A 25,238-nucleotide genomic window follows, 5' to 3' on the forward strand; every position below is an offset into this window, starting at 1 on the left:
CTGAGCCAAACTGGCAGACGCTCAACCACTGAGCCACCCAGGTGCTCTGAACTCTTAAATTTTTAACAAATAATACGGATAGTCTCATCCACCCTTCTACAATCCCCCACCTAAAACTTCACCTGAAATAGAGCTGAGTTTTGTAACCATGTGTTCATCATAGCCCGTAGTGCAGGGTTGTACTCCAAACAATTCTTGAGTTTCTGTGCACGAGGTCATCCTCGGTCAAGTATTATTCCCACCCGTCTCCCTTCTCTCCATGCATCTTTGCGTGCCCCTCCCCGCTTCTACCGGGCGCTCGCTAGTACTCAGTCTGGGCCGAGCAACTTTTACACAGGATCTCGGGCAGGAGAGAAAAGCAAACACGCTGAAGGGAATGGTGGGATTCATGCTAGAGCTAAGTATAGGTCTAGTGACGCGGTGCGGGGTGGGGGTGAGCCACGCGGTGCCCCCCGTCACCGGGGGTCTGCATTGTCCACGGACCCACACGCTCGGGCTCCCGTCCGCAACGCCACTGCCCTCCTACCCTCGTGAGCCGGAATCTGTGGTTTGGAGCAGGCATCCCCTGACATCCTTCCCGGACCGCCTAAAGCCGGCGCGCAGTTGCCAGGGTAACGGCGAGTCCGCGGGGACCGGCTCTCCGCGTTTCCACGGACACGGCTCCCCCCGAGGCAGGTGCGGCGGGCGGGGCCCCGCGGGGTGGAGCCCCAGGGGCGGGGCGGGGCGGGGCGGGGCCCCGGGAGCCCGCGGGGCGTGGCTGGCAGGTGCCGCGCGCCCCGCATCGGCTCCACATTCGAATATTTTTAAAAGCACTGCTTTTCGAGAGATACCCCGCTGGCAAGACAGAACGACGACTTCCTTCCGGCTTGATCAAATCCAGCCGCTCCCGGGGAGCTGTCGGCGCGTTGGAGATGGTCCAGGTCACCGAGGGTCTGCAAAGGAGCTCCCCCAGACAGTAAGGCTCTGTTGGCGAGAATACCCTGGAAAGGTGGGGACCTTAGTGGGAGCCACTGAAGCATGAGGGGATCGCGTCCACGCCCCCCTGCGTGCCCCGCGCCTGGGGCCAGGGGGGCCTGTCCAGGCCCAGACACCCGGTGGGAACGAGGCGGAGGCCGGCGGCGCTCACGCAGGCGCCCCTGACACGGGCCGCGGCAGGGTAGGGCAGCCGGGTAGGCGCCCGCCTCCTGCTGGGTTCCACGGATGCTGCTGGGGAGAGTGTGGGATCGAGGCCCAGGGCGAGTGCGAGAGGACTGAGGATTCTGGAGAATTCCTGGGTCCGGGCTGGTCGGCGACCCCAGGCCCCAGCCTGTCCCCTCTGTGTCTCGGGGGGCGGGGCTGCCTGACCCGGTCCTAAACCTGGCAGCCGCGCGGGCGGCACCGGGGAGCGGGGAGCGGGGAGCGGGAGCGGGAGCGGGAGCGAGGCCGCGGGAATCGGGGGCTTCCGGCGGGCGGCCTGAGCCGCGGCCCGCGTGCGCCCCCTCGTCCCCGGCGGTGCGCGCTGCCCGAGCCCCGGGAGCCAGAGCGTCGGCGGGCGGCTCGGCGGGGCGGGGCGGGGGGCGCGCTGGGGACCCCGCTGCCCGCCTGCGCGCCCGCAGGACCGGCGGCCGGGGGAGGGGGCTGCGCGCGGCCGTCCGCGGGGCCCCGCTAGCTCCAGGCCTTGTGCAGAAGGGAGAGGAGACGCTCTTTCGGGTTGGGTGGAAACCGTGAGACGAGCCGGTGCTTTCCCGCCCGGGGAGGCCTCGGGGCGCCGCGCGGCGGCCGTGGGTGCGTCCCCGCCGGGCGGGGGAGGGGGCGGGGGGTCCGGGGCCTCGGATCTCGGGGCCTCGGGGGCCTCAGGCTCCCGCCCTAAACCCCGTCCTCCCCCCACCCCCCGCCGCACACGTCGGGTCTTCCAGGGAGACCAGTCGGAGGACCCCAGTTCTCTTTCTCCTCGCACGATGAGTGGGAAGGGCTGTGGGTCCCCCCCCCCATGCCCCAATGTGGATCGCTAGAGGGAATCTTGTAGTTCAACTTGTTTCTTTTCTTAAGATTTTATTTATTTATTCCTGAGAATGCACAGACAGGAGAGAGAGCAGGCTCCACGCAGGGAGCCCGACGCGGGACTCGATCCCGGGTCTCCAGGATCACGCCCGGGGCCCGAAGGCGGCGCTAACCGCTGAGCCACCTGGGCTGCCCCGTCAACTTGTTTCTATTTTTTTCCCCCCCTCTGGGTAAGATTTCTGACTTTACAGAGCTGGCATTGTGCCAGGGTCGTTCCGCGGGTTCTAGATTTCTTAAGGGAACGTTGGCTTTTCCCTGGGGGTCCCAAGGAGCATCCACCAGAGTCTGTTGCCTGCAGAATGTCAAGGTCAAGGTCTCTTATGCATTTTGATGACGATCTGGCCCAAATGTGTGGTAGTGAGAAGCAGCCTCTGCTCTTGCTGGATCTCCAGCGTCACTGCTGCCGTCTATGAGGCTCGATTCCTTGATGGGGTGTCCGGTTCCTAGTATCAGAGGCTGATGACCACCGAAGGGCCCATCTTCTCCGAGGGGCCAGCCAGAGCCAGGAGCCATCGGATGTTGGGTGTGTGGCAGTCAACTGTGGGTGAGCTGCTTTCCAAGCCTCAGTTTCTTAATCTGTAAAACAGGTAAAACAAAAATGCTATCTCATGGAGATAGGCTAACATTTGTGCTGGTCTCCCAGCTACGTCGTTGGAAGCATATCTGTTATAACTTGAGGATTGACTTAGGAATTAGCTTAGAGGGGCATCTGGCTGGCTGAGTCCGTAGAGTTGTAAGTTCAAGTCTTACCTTGGGTAGAGCAACTAAACAATAAATCTTGAACAACAACAACGTGTGAGGGACAGCATGCCTGGGTGGTTCAGTTGGTTAAATGTGGGGCTCTTGATCTCAGCTCACCTCTTGGTTTCAGGGGTCCTGAGTTCAAGCTCCGTCCTCTGCTCCATGCTAGGCAGGGAGCCTACTTAAAAAAATGTTCGCTTAGAATTTGCCTAAAAACAGATTAACCTATTGATTGCCAATTGGTTTACAGGCAACAAACTAAAGAACTAAAACTATTATGGACATGCTTTTGTTCCCTTTAATTTTACATATCAGGTTATGGCCCTAGGGAAGGGTTGATGTCTCTCTCATCTGAAGGCAAGACTTGATATTTGTGCTTTAATATGCCCCAAATCCTGGTTTTCCATCATGGAGTGTGATTTCTCAGGTTTTTGCTATTGAGTTCCTTGTTAACAAAAACCAGGTGATAAGGTGAAAAAAACTGTAAAAGGAAATTAAGTGAAAAAAAAAATTGTGAAAGGAAATTCATGTGATTCTGAGATTTTAAGTATAAAATTCAACCAGAAAAAAATACCACTACTGAATTCTACTCTGGTAAAAGAATGGTTAGGGTATTGTTTCTAATTTTGTCCATTGGATTTTAAAAAGAATGTGTGTGTGTGTTGAGGGGGGGGAGGTTGTGTGGCCAACTCCCTGTCAGAGGAGCATGCAACAATTGATCTTGGGGTTGTGAATTTGAGCCCCACGCTGGGTAAAAGGTTACTTAAAAATAAAACCTATTTTTAAAGATGCAGAGAAGCTGCAGGAGGGGTTGAGAATGGAATAACTAAAATAACGGTGAAGGAAAAAGAAGAGAAACTAAAAAGACAAACAAAAACCAAGGGCTGTGTAAGCTGCTATAAGAATGTAATAAGGGAAAACTAGATATTGGTAGGATATAATGAAAACCTAAAAAATTGTAAAAATAGTGAAGCCACTGAGGTGCTTCAAGAAGAGAATAATTTATCATCCGCCCTTCATGGTCTGGCCTGAGTCGTTTTTAAACCTGGCTGCATGTAAAAATCACCTGGGGACTTTAAAACTCTTCTGTGGCGTGGGTCCCTCTCCAGGCCCAGATTCTGACTTAACTTGTCTGATTCTAAGTGCAGGTTTTTTTTGTCAGAGCTCCCTCCGTGAAACACTAGGGAGAGAGAAACGCCGTACCTAGGATGGCAAAGTCCAGCACTGCAGGGCCCAGCAGGTGGCATAAATGCCGGAAGAAGGCCAGGGGCTTGGCGGGGATTAAGTAGGGAGGGCAGGTGTGATCTGCGGGTGGATGTCAGTCAGCTTTGCCAAATCTTCTGTTTTATCAAGGGAATCTGGAAATCTAGTTTAACTTCTTAATATGAACTCTCCAGATCTTTAAAGGTTAGTAACTAATTAAGGGTAAAGCATTTAAAGGTATGTTGTGCTTGCCAAACAAAACACACCTACTGAAGCTGGCCCACAGGCCAGATTAGGCAACCCCAACCACAAATATCTTCCGAGGGCAGAGCAGGGGCCGACTAGCTCCTCTCCCAGGATCTCTTCTAGCTTCAGCTCTGGTTTGTTTATTCCCTTTTTTTTTTTTTTTTAGTTTGTTTTAGAGACACAGCGAGAGAGAGCTTGCATGAGCATGCATGAGCCAGGGGAGAATCTCAAGCACACTCCCCACTGAGCCAGGAGCCTGACTCAAGCCTCTATCTTATGACCTGAGCCGAAATCAAAAGACACTTAACTGACTGAGCCACCCAAGGGCCCCTGTTTATGGTTTCTTTTTTAACTTAAACACTCCTTGGCCTCATTCTCTCTGAAAGCATGTGTCTTCCTGGCTAAGTATCTACTCCTTAATAGATCTCTCTAGATTATTTGAAGGAAGAAAAATCCTCTCGTTTCCTAAATTTCCCCTGACTTCAAGTTAAGAGGCTGGCTCCTGGAGACTGGGGTAGTGACCCTGGGCCCTAAGGTAGGAGATAACCACATTTACCTCTCTCTAACATTTATTACTCAGAGCTCTCTGGCTCCTTCTGCTGGTCATGGAGGTGGGGTGAATAAAGATTGGGAGGCCTCATCATTTATTGGAAGACCTGGGAACTGCCTGGAAGCTGCCTTCTGGTGTCTCTTTGGTTTGGGAAAAACAAACATGCATATAAGCAGCAGCAGTGTTGAAGCATGAGCCATATAAATGGGACTTCAAAAGTTCCCAGTTCACACATCTCTTAAACATTCCTCTACTTTTCCCTGAGCTACACAAGCACTGGAAAATAGTATGTCTCCGTGAGCAAAGACGAGACGTTCAGCACCACTTTGCATAGATAAGAACTTCTATACCAGAAGTAGAAAAAATTCAGACCTAAAAATGTGATTCCACTGGATTCTGCCTGCCTCTTCCATTGGGTTAGGGCTGCTGTTATTTTGTGTAGATGTTGGAGGCAGGTGGTGAAGTAACAGTAAGGCAGGACACCTGTGTCTCTCTGGCTGTTCCCTCTCTGTAGGGCTAAGACCAGGGTGGTACCTCCCTCTCTTCCCAATGATGAGGCACTGAGAGCATTCCAGACTGACCAGAGACCCATGTGTGCAAGGTGGCAGGGACTCAGCACAGAGGAGATAAGCGTTTACTCCAGTGCTGATGAGCAGAAGCCAGCTTTGTTCAAAGCAACTTTGTTAAGCAAGGTGGCACTGTTCCTAAATGAAATCAGTATTCTTTAGCAGCTGCCTATTTCCCAGAGAAAAGGAAAGGAAATAGGTGTTTCCTTGGATTCTGGTTGCCCAAACCCAGAAATGTGTTTCTTGGAAGGCCAGAAGCCACATCAGCCCTGAGACTGGATTCCTAGATGAAGGCATTTCACCCCGTCAGCCCCTGCCTCTAGCTGGGAACCAGCTTCCGAGGACCAGGATGTATGATGGGGGTGCCATGAAGCCTGTCTGAGGATCTGATAGTGCTTCACTTCAAACCACCAGGCAGCCTCAGGACTAGGGTCCAGGAAAAGGCTGTACGTAAGAGCCCTCCTACTCCATGCTCCTGCTAGTCAAGGGACCAGCCTTACTTGATGCCTGTCTTTCTTCCTCCTGTGGTCCAGGATGCTTGGTAAATACATCAGTTGCCTTGCCCCAGAACCTGCAACATGTTCTGACCCTTTCTGGCTAGATAATGATAGGTTGCCTATGGAAAGTCCTGGCCAATGGACTTGTCCACCAGGCTTCACACAAGCAGCTGGTATTTTTCCTTGAGATGGTTTATCTGGTTGCCTCTCCATTCTAGAACTTACCTGTTGGCTCCTCCTTTTTGGCAAGTTCACTCTGAATGGAAGATCCACTTAAGTGTGTCCAGGGACAAAGAGAAAAGGGGAAACATACCAGTCCAAGTTTTTGACCTTTGTGTTGGTTTTAGAAAAACTGGTGAAGGGGGAATCTGATGCTGTTGGCAAAAATGCAACTGTGTACCCATGACTATTGATCTCTTTCCTGCATGACCAAAGATTCTTATTATAGAAGATGATTAGAAGGTAGAGAAAAGTCATTAAAGTATCCTCCAGGCTGAGAAGGCACTTGAAGAATGAAAAATGGAGCAAGCCACTCCCAAACATTTACACAGAGTTTTATGCAGGATAACTTACTGACAGGGGGATTGGGGAGGTGGGCAGATGATCCAGGCAGTAGGCAGCCATCCTCTCTGCTTCTCGTCTCCAAGTCCAGACCTTACTTCCCAGCTTTTACAGAGCAAGGGTCATGGTGGTGAGGTCACAGGATAATGATGCCGTCTGGTACCAGAGGATCTCGACTAGTTACCTAAAGTGATGCCTTGTGTGTGGCACTTTAGGGATGATCAGAACAAGCTTTCCCACATTCCAGTCAGGTCATACATTCACCTCCACAGGGCCTGGAACATGTAGCCCCAAGGGAGGTCTTGGTGTGACCATGAAGAAGATGGAGGGCCAAAGACGCAGTCAGTGTTGTTAGCCCTCCTACAGAGATTAGTAAGAATATTAGTAAAGCCCAGTTATGTAATACTATGAACTATAATCAGGTTTAAAAAGTAATTCCATTGAAAGTTTTATTTTAGGAGCACCTGGGTGGTTCAGTCGGTTAAGCATCTGCCTTTGGCTCAGGTTATGATCCCAGGGTCCTAGGATCAAGTCCTGCATTGGGCTCCCTACTCCAGGGGGAACCTGCTTCCCCTTCTCCCTCTGCCTGCCACTCCCTCTGCTGCTCTCTCTCTCTCTCTCTCTCTGTGTCGAATAAATAATAAATGAAATCTTCAAAAGAAAAAAAAAAGGAAAAAAGAGAAAGTTTTATTTTAAAGTAGATTCATCATTGTATAGTAGCAAACTAAAAAGTGAATTATCCTTTTAATGTATAGTTACATATGGTGGGCAAAAAAGTGCCCAAAGATTATAATGAAATTTTTATTTTATTTATTTATTTATTTTTATAATGAAATTTTTAAATGAAATCTATTAAATAATTACTTTTTCCCACTGAGTATGAAAATGAAGAAGCATTTGACAGTTTTTATTTTTATTTTTTTTAATTTGTTTTTTATTGGTGTTCAATTTACCAACATACAGAATAACCCCCAGTGCCCGTCACCCATTCACTCCCACCCCCCGCCCTCCTCCCCTTCTACCACCCCTAGTTCGTTTCCCAGAGTTAGCAGTCTTTACGTTCTGTCTCCCTTTCTGATATTTCCCACACATTTCTTCTCCCTTCCCTTATATTCCCTTTCACTATTATTTATATTCCCCAAATGAATGAGAACATACAATGTTTGTCCTTCTCCGACTGACTTACTTCACTCAGCATAATACCCTCCAGTTCCATCCACGTTGAAGCAAATGGTGGGTATTTGTCATTTCTAATAGCTGAGTAATATTCCATTGTATACATAAACCACAGCTTCTTTATCCAACATCTTTCGATGGACACCGAGGCTCCTTCCACAGTTTGGCTATTGTGGACATTGCTGCTGTAAACATCGGGGTGCAGGTGTCCCGGCGTTTCATTGCATCTGTATCTTTGGGGTAAATCCCCAATAGTGCAATTGCTGGGTCATAGGGCAGGTCTATTTTTAACTCTTTGAGGAACCTCCACACAGTTTTCCAGAGTGGCTGCACCAGTTCACATTCCCACCAGCAGTGTAAAAGGGTTCCCTTTTCTCCGCATCCTCTCCAACATTTGTCGTTTCCTGCCTTGTTAATTTTCCCCATTCTCACTGGTGTGAGGTGGTATCTCATTGTGGTTTTGATTTGTATTTCCCTGATGGCAAGTGATGCAGAGCATTTTCTCATATGCATGTTGGCCATGTCTATGTCTTCCTCTGTGAGATTTCTGTTCATGTCTTTTGCCCATTTCATGATTGGATTGTTTGTTTCTTTGGTGTTGAGTTTAATAAGTTCTTTATAGATCTTGGAAACTAGCCCTTTATCTGATACGTCATTTGCAAATATCTTCTCCCATCCTGTAGGTTGTCTTTGAGTTTTGTTGACTGTATCCTTTGCTGTGCAAAAGCTTCTTATCTTGATGAAGTCCCAATAGTTCATTTTTGCTTTTGTTTCTTTTACCTTCGTGGATGTATCTTGCAAGAAGTTACTGTGGCCGAGTAAAAAGGGTGTTGCCTGTGTTCTTCTCTAGGATTTTGATGGAATCTTGTCTCACATTTAGATCTTTCATCCATTTTGAGTTTATCTTTGTGTATGGTGCAAGAGAGTGGTCTAGTTTCATTCTTCTGCATGTGGATGTCCAATTTTCCCAGCACCATTTATTGAAGAGACTGTCTTTCTTCCAATGGATAGTCATATGACAGTTTTTAAAATTAGCTCTTGCCCTCATGTTTTTTTTGTCCTCATGTTTTTTTTTTCCCCCAAAGATTTTATTTATTTATTTATGATAGACATATATATATATATAGAGAGAGAGAGGCAGGCTCCATGCCAGGAGCCTTGGGCGGGACTCGATCCCAGGACTCCAGGATCCCACCCTGGGCCAAAGGCAGGCGCTAAACCGCTGAGCCACCCAGGGATGCCCCTATCCTGATGTTTAGAGGAGAAGACTTATACACAAAAACCAGGTAAAGAATGTAACCAGGTGTCAGGCAAAGCCTGACTCATCAGAAAACGAACAAGTGACACCGGGAGTCTGTTCTATGCCAAGACTTCAAAGCCCGGACACTGTTGTTTGCAGGTGCAGTCAGGGTACTCTGTGGTGGCTCCTGAGCTTTGGGAGAGGGGCTAGACCTGGAAAGGTAAGCAGAGGTGGAGGCCTTTGTCACTGAAGGCAAACAGCACAGTGGCTTGAAAGTCTGAATGAGTGGGGACTTGGCTCTCACTTTGGATAGTTAATGGGGAGGAAGAGGAGCGGCCTTCTTTCTGGAGTCAGGTGACCGGGATTTGTATTCTAAAGGTGTGTGACCTTGAGCAGTTTGCTGTAACAAGCCGTCTCTGTTTCCTCATCTGTAAATGGGGACAACCATTGCATTATTTTAAAGAACAAGAATGGATGCCAGGGCTCCAGCATGGCTCATGGCACACAGATGATTAACCTGTGATGAGTATTGTTATCAAAGACAAAGACAGAAGATGGGACTTTACCTGACTTCAGTGTCAGGATCAAGACTTTAAACTTGCTCCCACGACAATGTGGAGCCACTGTGGAATCTTTAGGAAGTGAAAACTTCCTAGTACCACTTGTACAAAAACATTGCATATTTACAAATTCCTGCATGACCATTTAAATCTCTGTTTGGATTTCATCTTCTCTCTTGCATCCATAATTCAAACTTTAATACTGTAATTTGTTCAAATTAATCATGATTTAAGTATACTCCCTTAAATCCGTAAGAGCACTATCTCCCAGGATGGTTTGCGAGGAAACCCTGTGATCCATGGTCAGCATCGCATCGACTTCCAGCCTTTCTGCACAACTGTCAGTAGCTGTGAGTGTAATAATGTAGGAAGCTGCGACAGCCAGTTACTACTATTGCAAATGAATTTTCTGGAGCATCAATGCTCAAAATTTTTATTGTATAAGATTACCTAATTTCCACTAGGATATTATTCTTCTCAGACATGTCCCCACAACTCATTATTTTGAGCTATTTTAAGTAAAAGTTACAACTTTACTGTGCTTTTGGCTTAACAATGAATAATATGTTTCCACTGTTGTATCTCTATTTTACAACTTTCCAGAACTGTTCAGCACAATTTTTAGAATATGAGTCAGTTGCAATCTTCACACTGTGGTTTTAAAACATCTTTAAAACATCTTTTTATGACCCTGCCGACTGAGATATTTCTCTGAAATTGTTCTCTCCACTCTTCACCTCCCCCCTTTCCTTAATTCCGTTGAACTGTCTTTGTTAAGCATAATCATTGAGGAGAATAAGCTATGTTACCTGACACCACCTCATGAAATAAGCATTTCTGAGATGGTCCACTGATCTCATGAGTTTCCCAAGAGGAAAACAAAGTAGTCTTGTGAGTGAATATTAGCATTTTTAGAAAATGATTGTTTTCCAGGCTTCATTTTTAAAAAGGAGTTGCAAGGGTTGGGGGCTAGCTCTCTGCCTTGTAAACAAGAACATTTTCAATTTTCTGTTCGTTCATTTACATTGCTGTTTCCCCAGAAGAGAGAGGGAGGCTAGGTAGGATCCTCTTGCCAATGTGAATTAACTCATCATATTGGCCACACTTTTTGGACTTCCATTTACCATCCATTCTCTAGTATTCTGAGTAACAAAGATTTTGTTGTACTTTGAACTAAAATAGGTCCTTTTAGTTCAGTGCTCTGTATTAAAAAAGTCATCTCTGCTGCTGGGGTACCTGGGGGGCTCAGTTTCTTAAGCATCTGCCTTCGGTTTGGTCAAGATCCCAGGCTTCTGAGATGGAGCCCTACCTCCTTGAGCAACCTGCTCAGCCAGGAATCTGCTTCCCCCCTCCGTCTGCCTGGCACCCCCACCCCTGTGTTCTCTCTCTTTCTCTCTCTCTCAAATAAATGAATAAAATCTTTAAAAATTTTTAAAAAATAACATCTGCTGATTGAACATATATACTATATGGCAGGCATCGTCCTTCTCCTGGTGCATGCACAGTCCCATTCAGTCCTAACAGGAATCCTGTAGCAAATTGTTGTCCTCATTTTAGAGGTGAGAAAACTGAAGCCCAGACAGTTGGATAAATTCTCCAAGGTCACTGGCTACTAAGAACCATGTTCAGGGGTTTGACTCAGACCTGTCTGACTTTGAAACCATTGCTCTTTCCAGTATATTCTACATACCATATGATGCACAGCAGAATCCCTTGGAATATGCTATTCCCCGTTTTGAGTTTTATTTGAGTTCTCTACCTAGTGAATGATTCATGCTCAAAAAAGTCACAGAAGAGACCAATACACTTACCAGTTTTCTTGGTATCATCTAGTTCTCACATGGGAGGTCTAACAAATTTCCCAGATGACTGAATATTGGGCAGTATTCCAAGGTGTAAACGATGTCTAAGGCCCACTCAAAAGCATAAGTAAAGGTTGCTCCATGGACTACTGGCAAATAAATGCACTGTCCCCTTTTTTATGGTACTTCACTGGAAACGTTCATCCTCTAGAAAAAAAAATCGATAATGCAAGACTGGAAAAACCCAAGTGCTTAAGAAAACTTGGTCAGACTCTAATCATGAATAAGCCCAAAGAAGCCTAAAGCTCATAAGTAAAATCCATGTGCACGTTGTGTCTGTATGGGGCCAACTTTGCCAACTTACTCTTAGGACAAACAATTTTTGTAGTTTAGTGATAACTAGACAATAGTCTACATTCCTACAATCCAAATTTCTAAATCTTCAAGGTAGGGACAATAGTTTTGACTTTTCATCCTGGCACTTAGCTTACTGCTTGGCATGTAGTACATGTTAAACAAATGTTTGTTTGAATGAATATATTAGGGTTCTTCAGAGAAATGGAACCTATTGGATCCGTATGTATTATTATTATTATTATTATTAGGAATTGGCTCACATAATAATGGAGGTTAGCAAGTCCAGTCTGTAGGGTGGGACATCAGGCTGGAGACCAAGGGAGAGCCAATTTTTCAGTTCAAAAGCCATTAGGCAGGAAGAGCCCATGTTGTAGACCAAGTCCAAGGGCAGTCTGTTGGTGAATTCTCTATTACTCAGGAAAGGGCCATCTTTTCATTCTATTCAGTCATTCAACTGATTGGATGAAGTCCACTCACATTATGGAGGGCAATCTGCTTCATTCTACCAATTAAATCATTAATCTCATCCAGAAACAACTTTGCAGAAACACTCAGAATAACGTTTGACCAGATATTTGGGCACACTGTGGCCCTGTCAAGTTGACATATTAGCCATCACAATGAGTGGTTGAGTAAATGGGAAATAGTAGTTTCTGAGCTGTGGCAGAGCAAGTGGTATGGCAGACGTTGGTCTTTATCATTGTAGGTTCAGTTAAAATGGCATAGACTACAAAGATTGAAACCATGATGCCATTCCAGGCAGATCTTCCTTTGGTCAATTTTGCCCAAGTGATCCAAGTTAACACTGGATCAAGTGAATTAAAGAAAGGGGTGGAGACATGTCCCATATTCTCCAGAATCAAGGGATGACAGGGTATCTCTATAGGGGTAAGATCTTTTTGGTGGTGGAATCCTAAAAACATGCAAGAACCTAGTTTTTCCAAGAACTTATAGTAAAAAGAAACTTTATGCTACCAAAGAATATGTAGCCATCTTTAAGACTAATTTGTTTAGTTGACTTAATGCGACTTAAAGTGGTTACTGTAAATTTCTAAAACTTGTAGATTATTGATCTCTAAAATTATAACTCCTGTTATATAGTCTAAGTTTTCTAGAATAGCACTTTCATGTGCTATGAAATAAAGAAGCCTATGAAACATGCCCCTGCTTTGTGATTTAAGTCGTATTTCTTTTTGTTATTTACTTAATACTGTACATTTTTAAACAAAAGGTGGGGGGGAAAGTGTTATTAAGGACGTTAATGAACACTTTGCTCACTCAGTGTTGACATCTGCACAAAGTCTTTACTGAGGCAAATTTTCTTTCACCTAACTTCATTTACTTTTCCAATTAAATTAGCTTCTTGAAAAGTGTTCTCATATTCTAATGTTGCTTTAATCTCTTTTTTATATATAAATAAATACATAAACTTAACTTTAAAAATAAATAGAAATTTTATTTTATTTTTAAAGATTTTTATTTATTTATTTGAGGAGAGCACCAGCATTGGGTGGGGGGGGAGAGGCAGAGAGAGAGGGAGAAGCTGACTCCTCTCTGAGCAGCAGCCTGAAGGGGTCTTGATCCCAGACCCCAGGATCATGACGTGAGCTGAAGGCAGATGCGTAACTGACTGAGCCACCCAGCACCCCTAGAATAGAAACTTTAAGAGCTCTACTTAAATATAGCTCTTACCTTTCTACTCCGCCATCTTCTTGTCCTCCTCCCTGAAGATGACCACTTTCAACATTCTTAGCCCTTAATTTGCTGTTTCCTGTTTCTAAAAATTAACCTCTTTCTGCTATTTCCTTTTGTTTTTTTAATTCAAAAAGGTAATATATTTACAGAGCTCACAATTTAAAAGAAAAAAAAGGATAAAAACAATGAAAAGTCTCCTTCTTACCCTGGTCCTCAGTCTCCCTCCTCCTATCTCTGGAGGCGACCAACAGACAGCCTCTCATTTATCCTTCCTGAGATTTCCTTGCATATACATACACTACTATTTACTGATCAATTTCAGGTGATAGATTTTGACTCTCAATCACAGTAGATGAAAACTTCTCTTTCTGGGATGCCTGGGTGGTTCAGTGGTTGAGCGTTTGCTTTTCATTCAGGTCGTGACCCTGAGGTCCTGGGATCGAGTCCCACATCAGGCTCCCTGCAGGGAGCCTGCTTCTCCCTCCACCTGTGTCTCTGCCTCTCTCTCATGAATAAATAAAATATTAAAAAAAAGAAAGGAAAAAATTTCTCTTTCTTTCCTACACTCTATTTTCTCTTTCCTTCCCCACAACTTATAAGTCTTGATTAAATCACTACTTATATTATTATGACTATATAAATGTTGTCACTAGGGAGTCAAGTGGTTTACTATAATTATGTTTCCTTTAATACACTGCATTTTGTTTTTCCCAAAGCTAATAATCACTTCATTTTTTCATCAGCTTTTCTACGGACCTATTGTCAATATTTTTTTCAAATGCTCCAGGAGATAAGTCACATGGTTATTAATCATTTCTTTCATTTAAAAAATTCCAAACATTTTATTGGTTCTACTTTCCTTCCCTCTGAGACTTTCCTGTCTTATACCTCTGTCCTACTGTAATTTGGAAGTTTGTTTGTTTGTTTTTTTCTCTGCTTCCAGTGTGCTATTGTTTTGGGACTTGTTTTTGTCATTCTCCTGTGTTTGATTCTTTTTTTTCTTGAACCCTGATGTCTTTTTACTTCTTGATTTAATTCTGTTTTTCTAAAATACAACCACTAGTAGTTTTTTTTATAAAGGGCACATGCAAAGTAATTTTTGAGTCCTCAAATATATGAAAATGTCTTGATCCTATCACATCCTTCAGAGTTTGGCTGGATATAGAAAGCCCAGATTAACATTATTTTTCCTCAGGATTCTGAAAGCTCCTCCACCGCCTTCTGGTCCACATTATTGCTGCTGGGAAGTCCTTTACCATTCCCTTTCTGTTTCCTTCAGTATTTTTTATACCATTGTTTTTGATATCTCACAGTGATGTGCCGTGAATTCAGTGTTTTTTCATTAATTATTTTGGTCACTAAGCTCTTCTTTTTAAACATATTTGTATTTAAATTCAGTTTAGTTAACATGTAATGTATTACTAGTTTCAGGGGGGGTAGAATTTAGTGATTTATCTATCAGTTGAGTGTAACACCCAGTGCTCATCACCCAGTTATCACATCCCCCACCCACTCTCCTCCAGCAACTCTGTTTGTTCCCTATAGTTAACAGTCTCTTGTGGCTTGTCTCCCTCTCTGATTATGTATTATTTTTCCTTCCCTTCCCCTATGTTCATCTGTTTTGTTTCTTAAGTTCCACATATGAGTGAAATCTTACCATGTAGGCCTTCTTAACATGGAAACCCATGTCTTTCATTTCTGGGAAAATGCACTCTTTTCACTTTGCTAATTTCTTCCCCTTTTCTGGAACTCTCGTTAGCTAAACATACCACTTGAATTGATCTTCTAATTTTCTCATCTTTTATGCTATTGAGATCTTCTGTTTTCAAATTTGTAATTTCTAAGGTGTTATTTCTGTTCTTTTATTTTTCTTAACTATCCTGGACTTTCATGGATGTTATATTTTTTGAGGGGGGAGGGCTCTGAAGATATTAAATATAGTGGATTTTTAAAAAAGATTTTATTTATTTATTCATGAGAGATACACATACACACACACACACACACACAGACAGACACATAGAGAGTGAGAGAGAGCGGGGCAGAGACACAGGTAGAGGGAGAAGCAGGCTCCATGCAGGGAGCCCGACATGGGACTCGATCCCTGGTCTCCAGGATCACACTGGGCTGAAGGCGGCGCTAAACCACTGGGCCACCTGGGCTGCCCAATATAGTGGATTTTTAAAGACATTTCTTCTAGTCTTTGTATTGTTTCAGTGGCCTCTGAGTTTCTTTTTTTTTTTTTTTCCTGTTTGTTTCAGACTTTCTCTTCTCTTGAATGTCTGATGATCTTTGGCTGCCCACATACTTAAGAGTGAAGCTCTAAGATGTTGGATTGCAGTCTTTGTGTGATTGGTGGGTATGGCAGTTGGTGGACCTTCTTTGAAGAATGAGCTAGTAAGCCAGGTTTTCTTTGGGAGACCCCAAAAGGCAGTATAGGGAGAATTTTTCTTTCATGGGAACATTTAGTTTCTTTTAAGACTAAGAAGTCTCCTAAGAATACTTCTGCTTTGGATAGATAAAATTGATCTTTGCCATTCTGTAAGCATGAAAGAAAAGAAAATCTGGAATGTCTACCATTCAGTATACAGACTTCACTTTATTCACCAGCTTTCAGTTCGGTGTGCTTCTCCCTCCCAGGAGTCTGTCTTAGATTAAAATTGTGCTCTTCACTGAGTGTTATATCATTTGTTGGAAAATTGAATTTAAATACAATAAAATATATTAGAAGAAAAAAAAAGAAAATTCTCTTCTTGAGTAGAGGCTGTTAATTTTTAAATCTTTCTTGCCTACCTGTCGAGCTCTGTGTGTGTTGTGGAATCAGCCACATAGTAATACCGAGCATTTACACTCTGCAGTTAGAATGTTTGGGTTCAGATCTTGGTTCCACTAATTACCAGCTGTCTGACTTCTCTCAAGTTCTCTAAGCCCTGTAGTTAGTGACTTCATGCTAAAAGTGAATGGAACAATGCCCAGAGAGGGAAGGAGCCCATAATTTGGATTTCATTTCTCTTTAATCTGGGCTATTTTGTCTTTTAAAAAAAGATTTAATTTTTGAATAATCTCTACAACCAATGTAGGGCTCAAAACTAAAACCCCAAGATTAAGAGTCTCATGCTCCACTGACTGAGCCAGCCAGGCATCGCTGGGCTATTTTGTATTTTAAAACTTTGTTCTATAACACACAAACTAATGAAAGCACAAAGGAATACAATTGCACACATGATCTTTCTGCAAAGATGGCATAGAGTTTTCCACTGAAGTAATTCATTGTTCACAGATTTTGGCAATAAGGAAAGGAAAAAGTCTCTAAACAAATAGCCCATTGAAGACCATACCATGACATGAGGATGATGCAATGGCAACATGAAAATAAATCCTGAATGAAAATTTTGTGTTACAAAAGGATCAAAAGCTGTCCAACAAAAATGGCAAAGAAACAATGTTTGTTTTGAAGTCTTACTCAGTTTTCATGTTTGACTTTACCTTTGGAGTTTTTAACGAGTTTGTGCTTCTTGTTCACCGCCATACTTAGAGTCAGCAGGGTGTATTTCTCAGCTCCTACATTCCCTGCACCTTTGGGATAAGTATAAGATTGTCGAGTGCAGAGAGCCCTACACCTCCCATAGTAAGAGGGGAAGAAGGGAAACAAGTAGCTGCTGGGAGGAACGTGCAGGAGGGAAAAGATGTAGACATACTTCAGTCAAACCTCCATAAATAACACCATATAGGGAGAAGGAGACAGGTCGCCCTCAGGCTCTGTCCCCCAGTGAACCTAGGCTTGCGGGGGTTGTTCTAGGTGGTCCTAAATCCCTCCACACAGAATTTCTCTTCTGCAGATTTTTTGGCTTGGAAGGATAGAAAATGACAAAGTATGTAAGTGTTTGAATAACATGAAATATAAAAATATGTACTTTCCAAGGCTCATTTGCCAATTTCCTTGTCATTTACTTCGTTCTTGATTTATCTGTGGTGATTAAAAAAAAAACAGGGAAAATATAGCTAGCTACTTATATGTAAAGAAAACATTTTAAATAGGAAAAATGTGCACAGGTGTATGTGCAATGATTTTTTTTTTTGCATTTGTAATATTAATTTACCTGCAGTAGGGGACTGGTTAAATAAGTTGTGCTACGTTCATAAAAGAGCATACTTGCAAATACACACCAAGAAATGGGCTTATAGAACTAAACATTTCAATAAGGAGAGTTATCCACAATATGTTATTGGTAGTAAGATAAGGATATCATAAATTATTATGAATTATTTTGTTTTAGCAAGCACTGTTTTTTTCTTTAAAGATTTATTTATTTATTTTAAAGCAAGAGTGCAGGGGGAGGGGCAAAGGGAGAGGGAGAGAGAGAATCTCAATCCAACTCCCCACTGAGTGCGGAGCCCTATGCCGGACTAGATCTTACCACCCCAAGATCATGACCCGAGCTAAAATCAAGAGTCAGACATTCAACTGGCTGAGCCACCCAGGTACCCCTTGATAAGCACTGCTTTAATGATATATTAGTTAATTTTTTTTAAGATTGTTGTTTATTTATTTATTTGACAGAGAGAGAGCCAGAGAGTGTAAGTGGAGGGAATGGCAGGGGGAGAGGGAGAAGCAGGATTCCTGCTGAGCAGAGAGCCCAATGTGGGGCTTGATCCCAGGACCCTGAGATCATGGCCTGAGCTAAAGGCAGATGCTTAAACAACTGAGCCACCCAGGCACCCCAATAATATGTTTGTTTAGAAAATCATCTGGTATGATGCTAAACTATTAAGGAATCAGTTCTATGTGGTAGGATAATAGATATAATTGAATTTTTGCAAAGAACATTTATTGCTTCTGAAACTAGAAAAAAATGTATATAGTGACCAAAGGCAGGCAGCAGGAAGCACAAAGTTAGAAGAAAATGACCTTACTATATATATGTTGGATAATCATGATTGATTGAGGTTAAAACTATAAACTTTCCTTGAAATAACTCAAAATGTTAATTTTTTATTTTATCAAATGAAACCATTTTAATAGACTTAAATATATAACATACTGTCTTAATTTAGAAAGTATGAGTGGTACATATACCGTGATTGATTTAATTACACTGTTAAAAGGTCTTTAATTTTTTGATTCTCTGTTTTAATTTTTAAATATTTTATTTAAATTCAATTTGCCAACATATAGTGTAACACCCAGTGCTCATCCCATCAAGTGCCCTCCTCAGGGCCCGTCACCCAGTTACCCTATCCCCCCACCCACTTTCCCTTCCGCAACCCTTTGTTTGTTTCCCAGGGTTAGGAGTCTCTCATGGTTTGTCTTCCTCTCTAATTTTCCCCCTTCCCTTATGGTCCCTTTCACTATATCTTATATTCCCATATGAGTGAAGCCATATGATAATTATCTTTCTCCAATTGACTTATTTCACTCAAATAATACCTTCCAGTTCCATCCCTGTCGAAGCAAATGGTGGGTATTCATCCTTCCTGATGGCTGAGTAATATTCCATCGAATATATACACCACATCTTTATCCATTCATCTGTCAAAGGACATCATGGCTCCTTCCACAGTTTGGCTATTGTGGACATTGCTGCTATGAACACTGCGGTGCAGGTGTCTCATCATTTCACTGTCTTTGGGGTAAATCCCCAGTAGTGCAATTGCTGGGTCATAGGGTAGCTCTATTTTTAACTCTTTGAGGAACCTCCACTCTGTTTTTCAGAGTGGCTGTACCAGTTCACATTCCCACCAATAGTACAAGAGGGTTCCCCTTTCTCCACATCCTTGCCAACATTTGTTGTTTCCGGTCTTATTAATTTTAGCCATTCTCATTGGTGTAAAGTGGTATCTCCTTGTGGTTTTGATTTGTAATTCCCTGATGGCCAATGATGCGGAGCATTTTCTCATGTGCTTGTTGGCCATGTCTATGTCTTTCTTTGGCAAAATGTCTGTTCATGTCTTCTGCCCATTTCATGATTGGATTGTTTGTTTCTTGGGTGTTGACTTTGATAAATTCCTTATAGATCTTGGGTACTAGCTCTTTATCTGATACGTCATTTGCAAATATCTTCTCCCATTCTGTAAGTTGTCTTTTAGTTTTGTTGAGTGTTTCCTTCACTGTGCAGAAGCTTTTTATCTTGATGAAGTCCCAATAGTTCATTACTGCTTTTGTTTCCTTTGCCTTCATAGATGTATCTTGCAAAAAGTTGCCGTGGCCAAGTTCAAAAAGGTTGTTGCCTATTCTCCTCTTGGATTTTGATGGATTATTGTGTCACATTTAGATCTTTCAACCATTTTGAGTTTATCTTTGTGTATGGTATAAGAGATTGGTCCAGTTTCATTCTTCTGCACGTAGCTGTCCAATTTTCCCAACATTATTTATTGAAGAGACTATCTTTTTTCCAGTGGATATTCTTTCCTGCTTTGTGGAAGGTTAGTTGGCCATAGAGTTTAGGGCCCATTTCTGGGTTCTCTATTCTGCTCCATTGATCTCTGTGGTCTGTTTTTGTGCCAGTACCATGCTGTCTTGATGATCACAGCTTTGTAGTACAGCTTGAAGTCAGGCATTGTGATGCCCCCAGCTTTGGTTTTCTTTCTTTTTCAACATTCCTCTGGCTATTTGGGTCTTTTCTGGTTCCATACAAATCTTGAGATTATTTGATCTAACTATGTGAAGAAAGTCCATTGTATTTTGATAGGGATTGCATTGAACGTGTAAATTGCTCTGGGTAGCATAGATATTTTCACAATATTTATTCTTCCAATTCATGAGCATGAAATATTTTTCCATCTCTTTGTGTCTGCCTCGATTTCTTTCGTAAGTGTTCTGTAGTTTTCAGAGTACAGATCCTTTACCTCTTTGGTTATGTTTATTCCTAGGTATCTTATGGTTTTTGGTGCAATGTAAATGGGATTGATTCCTTAATTTCTCTTCCTTCAGTCTCATTGTTAATATATAGAAATGCACTGGATTTCTGTGCACTGATTTTGTTTAGCAATCTTGAGGCAGAGTCTTTAAGGTTTTCTATGTACAGTATCATGTCATCTGTGAAGAGGGAGAGTTTGACTTCTTTGCCAATTTGCATGCCTTTTATTTCTTTTTGTTGTCTGATTGCTGAGGCTAGGGCTTCTAGTACTATGTTGAAAAGATCTTTAAAATACATTCTCAAAGTGTTGATTTTTTCCAGCTATAATCTAGCACTTATTTAAAATTCCTCAAAAGATTTTCATTTGATATAATTCTGTAGTTAGTGGAGGCAACTTGTTCTCTTCAAGAAATCAATCTATATTGAAGTGCTGAGGGACACCCGGGTGGCTCAGTGGTTGAGCATCTGCCTTTGGCTCAGATCATGATCCCAGGGTCCTGGGATGGAATCTCTCATCAGGCTCCTCACAGGGAGCCTGCTTCTCCCTCTGCCTGTGTCTCCGCCTCTCTGTGTCTTCCATGAATAAATAAATAAAATCTTATTTTTTTTAAACGAAGAGCAGAGAAGTTGCTATTCATGACATAGTTGGGACCACAATTTCAGGCAGGCAATGTATTGTTGTGACTGGCATGCTTCAGCAAATGCAGACTCACACATCATGCTTTAATGTATAGACTGAACATATCTTGTTTGCTTTACTGAATTATCTATCCATACACTTGTTATCTGAGTGGCAACAGTCTTAGTTATCAGATTATACAAGGAAAATCTATGTCATATGCCCTGCTTTTTGCACTCTACCTTGCTATATGAATTTTGATTTAATTCTACTTGACTGTTTGAGGGAGTATTTTTTTTTTACCTGTCATTTCTCTGGTGTGATTCAAGTTTTAAAAATGTATACAAATATATATGCATATGGATAGTGTATAAATGAGTGTATATGTATTTATAGAATGTTTTACTCAAAAAGATTTTAAATGCTAAACTATAGCATTTATTTTATTTTATTTTAAATATTTATTTATTCATGAGAGACACAGAGAAAGGGGCAGAGACATAGGCAGAGGGAGAAGCAGACTTCCTGTGAGAAGCCCAGTGCAGGACTTGATCCCAGGACCCTAGGATCATGCCCTGAGTTGAAGGTAGACACTCAACCACTGAGCCACCCAGGTGCCCTTAAACTATAGCATTTATAAAGATTTTTATATTGATGAAGGTTCCTATCATCCTTCACCATAACATTGACAAAAGTGCCAACTTTGTGAAATGCTTCTTCAACTTTCCAGATAGTCTGTGATAGGAATATATTTGAATTTTTGACTTCTCAATGTCTATGCCTGCCATCTATCTATGGCTAAATATGGCACGTGTAGACCATGTACATTTCCCTCTCTAGCACAGTACTTAGCACGAGTGAGGGATGTGTCATTCTGTCATGGCATCCACATAGTGAGGCATATTCTAGTGTCATCTGCATCTGCAAAACAGATGTGTCCTTGTGTGACTGTCCATGGAAGAGTTTGTGGCACCTGCAGCTGGGATGTTTGGATGGTACATTTCAACCCACTGCATAGCCAAGTACATGCTGAAGTGAATGGCCCAATTGTTGGGGCTGACAGTGTTACCCTTTTAATTAAAGAAGAGAGAGTAAAAGAAGGCAGAGAATGAGGGGAGGAGGAGGAGCAAGAGAATAACTACAGAAAGGAGGCTTAGAAGAAGTGGCATGCTGTATCTCCTAGGTAGTATGGGGTGTAGCCAGCTTTCGAACAGCTGTCAGATGACACATCAGCATATCCACTATCTAAGAGGGGACAAGGTTTTTCCCCATGCTCAAGTGGCCAAATATAAACCACTATAGATATTTACCCAGTATATATTTGATATTTGATTGTGTCTAATGCATTCTGTAACTCAGTTCCTGCCGAAGTGCTTTTAACATAGCAGAGTTTCAATAAATATGCATTTAATTAACTAATAGAAAAAAAGGGTAATTCCTAGTTCAAGGTTTAGAGATTGTGGATTCAGTGACTTCTAAAATAGTTTTTCTTTTGGAAGGCTTCAAAAGTACACAAAAGTAGAAAGAAGAGTATAGCAAGCTTCCATGAATTAAACCCATTGTCAACAATTATCAACCTTTTGCCAACCTCGTTCCTCCTCCCCATAACTTTTTTGCTGTTTTGTTTTTTGCTGATGTATTTTATTTTATTTATTTAAAAAAATGTTAAAGTTTTTTTTTTAAGATTTATTATTTATTCATGAGAGACACACACACACACACAGAGGCAGAGACACAGGCAGAGGGAGAAGCAGGCTCCATGCAGGGAGCCCAACGTGGGACTCGATCCTGGGTCTCTAGGATCACACCCAGGCTGCCCTTGCTGATGTATTTTAAAGCCAATTTCAGATATGCCATTTCACCTATAAATAGTTTGGTTAGGATAACTAACAGACAAGGACTTTTTAAAAAATCAAAAGCATAACCACCATACAATGATCATACCTAATGATATTAACAGTAACTCTTAAATCTCCTCTAATATCTCATCCATATTCAAATTGATTGTCTCAAAGCCATCTTTTGATGGTTCGTGGAATCAGAAGGGAAATTATGTGCACTTCACACCTGGTTTTTATGTCTCTTGTATTTTTTTTTTCCATAGTCCCACTGGCCCCTGTTTTTTAAGTGACTTTTTCTTTTTCTTTTCCCTTTCCTTTTTTCCCCTCCCTCCCTCCCTCCTTTCTTTCTTCCTTTCCTTTTCCTTTCCTTTCCTTTCCTTTCCTTTCCTTTCCTTTCCTTTCCTTTCCTTTCCTTCCATTCTTTCTCCCACACCTTTCTTCCTTCCTTTCCTTCTTTTCTTTTCTTTCTTTTAGAAACCAGGGCATTTATCCATTACAGTGATTTTTAACTGGCTCTAGGAACACTTCCAGGAGGGAGTTGATGATGATGCCCGATTTTCAGATTTTCATTCCCAGTATCCTCTGGAATGGTGTCTGTGCTGATGAGATTCTGGGTTCGATCTTGCCTGTTCCTACAGCGCACAAATGTGTATTGAAAGCCTAGGGTGTGCTGCATCCTGTCCCACGCGGAGATGAGGGGAATCCCAGTGCTTGCTCTGCTGCAGTGATGAGTGGTGGTGAAACATGGTGAGAGCACAGAGAATCACCCGGCTCAGAAGGGGGAGACAGTGCCCTTGAGTTAGGATAGTTTGAGAAGCAATGCAGAGGTGCCATTTCAAGGCCTCAGGAATGAAGGTCTGAAGTAGAGTGTCCCAGGAGGACAGGACCTTGGAAAGCAGGAGAGCAGCCCAAAGGAGCATTCTGGGTCAGAGTAGGGGAAGCAAGCACAATGAATGAGTGCCGGGAGGGCAGAGGGCTCCTTGGGGCTTCTCCCCAGGTGCTTGGGAGGAGAATGGATTTTTTTTTTTAAGATTTTATTTATTTATTCATGAGAGACAGAGAGAGGCAGAGACACAGACAGAGGGAGAAGCAGGCTCCCTGGGGAGAGCCCCATGTGGGACTCGATCCCAGGACCCTGGGATCATGACTTGAGTGGAAGGCAGATACTCAGCCACTGAGCCACCCAGGCATCCTGAGGATGGATTTTAACCCGAACACAGTGACTCTTGACGTGTTGTGATAAAGCAAGTGTAATAAAAATTCCCTCACTATACGAAGGCATGGGGATGTAGCTGGAGTGGAGTGACAGTCTTCAGGTCTGGGTCTGGGGTCTGTTATCTCCCTCACCTTGACTTATTCCCTCACAGTACCAAGATTTAGGGGAGATTTAGGGGAGGAGTACCAAGGAGAAAGAGCTGGAAGGTCATGCAAGACAGGGAAGTGATGTCGCCATGTGCAGGTTCAAAGCCCTACCAAAAAAATGCAGGTGACACATTCTCCTGGTGGCCAGAACCAGAGGAGGGACAGAAACAGCAGTGCTACCAGCTGCCGATGCTGCTTAGCCTGGTGCTCCCACCTCCTCTTTGCACTCTCCCCCACCTTTCTCTCTACTTTCTGGTCTGCAGAAGCTTGCCTGGAAACCTCTTCCCACTTGGAATCAGTCTGCCATTAATAATCACAGCCCAAGGGTGCCTAAGGTGCTGGCTGCAGAGTGTGTGATTTTCAAAGATGTGGTGGTAAGAGTGGCTCTGTTTTCCATGGAAATGCTTGCATGGCCTGTGGTGGTTTTCTTTCTCTCTCCCCTTGCCCTTCTGGTGATTCTGAGTCAATGGGACTGTAGGTTAAAGATGTGGCAACCAAGACAGAAGACAGTGGTCTTCCCTGAAAGTGCAGTCAACACATTTAATTCAACAGAAAAAATTCACCTTCCCACCTTGTCCCTTATTCATTCCAGCTGGCTGTGAGACTCTAGTTGAATGGAGAGTGGAGGGATATGAGTATCTTCCAGGACAGATGGGGTTATCCTTAGGTGTGAGGCTTCTCTAGCTCCTCATCAGACCCACCAAGGGTGTCCGAAGGAGCTTCTTTCTAGCCCATGTGCCAGGCGGACCACACCCCCAGCAGTGATGGCCAGCCCCCCAGCACTGTGATTCCTTGATAACTATTTCCTAAGAAGAGGGTGATTATTTTAGTCATATTGTCACCTATTCATTTTAACTTCATTAATAAAGTAGTTTCTTTTCACTATAAAATGCAGGTAACTGACTAGTGCCTAATGAATAAATTCAGGGAAGTTGTAGAGAGCTCCGCTTGTACATCAATAAATAGGCTATCAACAAACCCGGTTCTTACCATAAAGACAGATAAGATGCAAATAAGCTCAAGGGCAAATAAACCGTATCTCCTAAGCCACTTTTATTAAATGCATTGCAAGATATTGGTTGCTACCGTATCTGAACAAAACTCAACTGTTTCTTTTCTTATGTATATTTTTATTGGAGTTCGATTTGCCAACATACAGTATAACACCCAGTGCTCACCCCGTCAAGTGCCCCCTTCAGTGCCCGTCACCCAGTCACCCCATCCCCCCGCCCCCCTCCCTTTCCATTACCCCTTGTTTGTTCCCCAGAGTTAGGAGTCTCTCATGTTTTGTCACCCTCTCTGATTTTTCCCACTCATTTTCTCTC

The 25,238-nt window shown here is 43.1% G+C and overlaps 1 protein-coding gene across 5 annotated transcripts in view; it reads left to right on the forward strand.

The window, feature by feature from the left end:
- The first annotated feature begins 810 nt into the window (after positions 1-810).
- Positions 811-25,238, forward strand: part of TRIM2 (tripartite motif containing 2) — a 168,563-nt gene continuing 144,135 nt past the window's right edge. The window contains exon 1 of one of the 5 annotated variants that reach the window (XM_077846418.1): positions 811-955. The gene's annotated coding sequence lies outside the window, so the exon portion shown is untranslated. Of the gene's footprint in view, positions 989-25,238 lie in introns of all 5 variants that reach the window. The other 4 variants (XR_013351065.1, XM_077846419.1, XM_077846415.1 and 1 more) reach the window with 4 other exon arrangements.

Source organism: Canis aureus, chromosome 13 (genome assembly GCF_053574225.1).
Source record: "Canis aureus isolate CA01 chromosome 13, VMU_Caureus_v.1.0, whole genome shotgun sequence".
In the NCBI taxonomy this organism is placed as follows: Eukaryota; Metazoa; Chordata; class Mammalia; order Carnivora; family Canidae; genus Canis; species Canis aureus.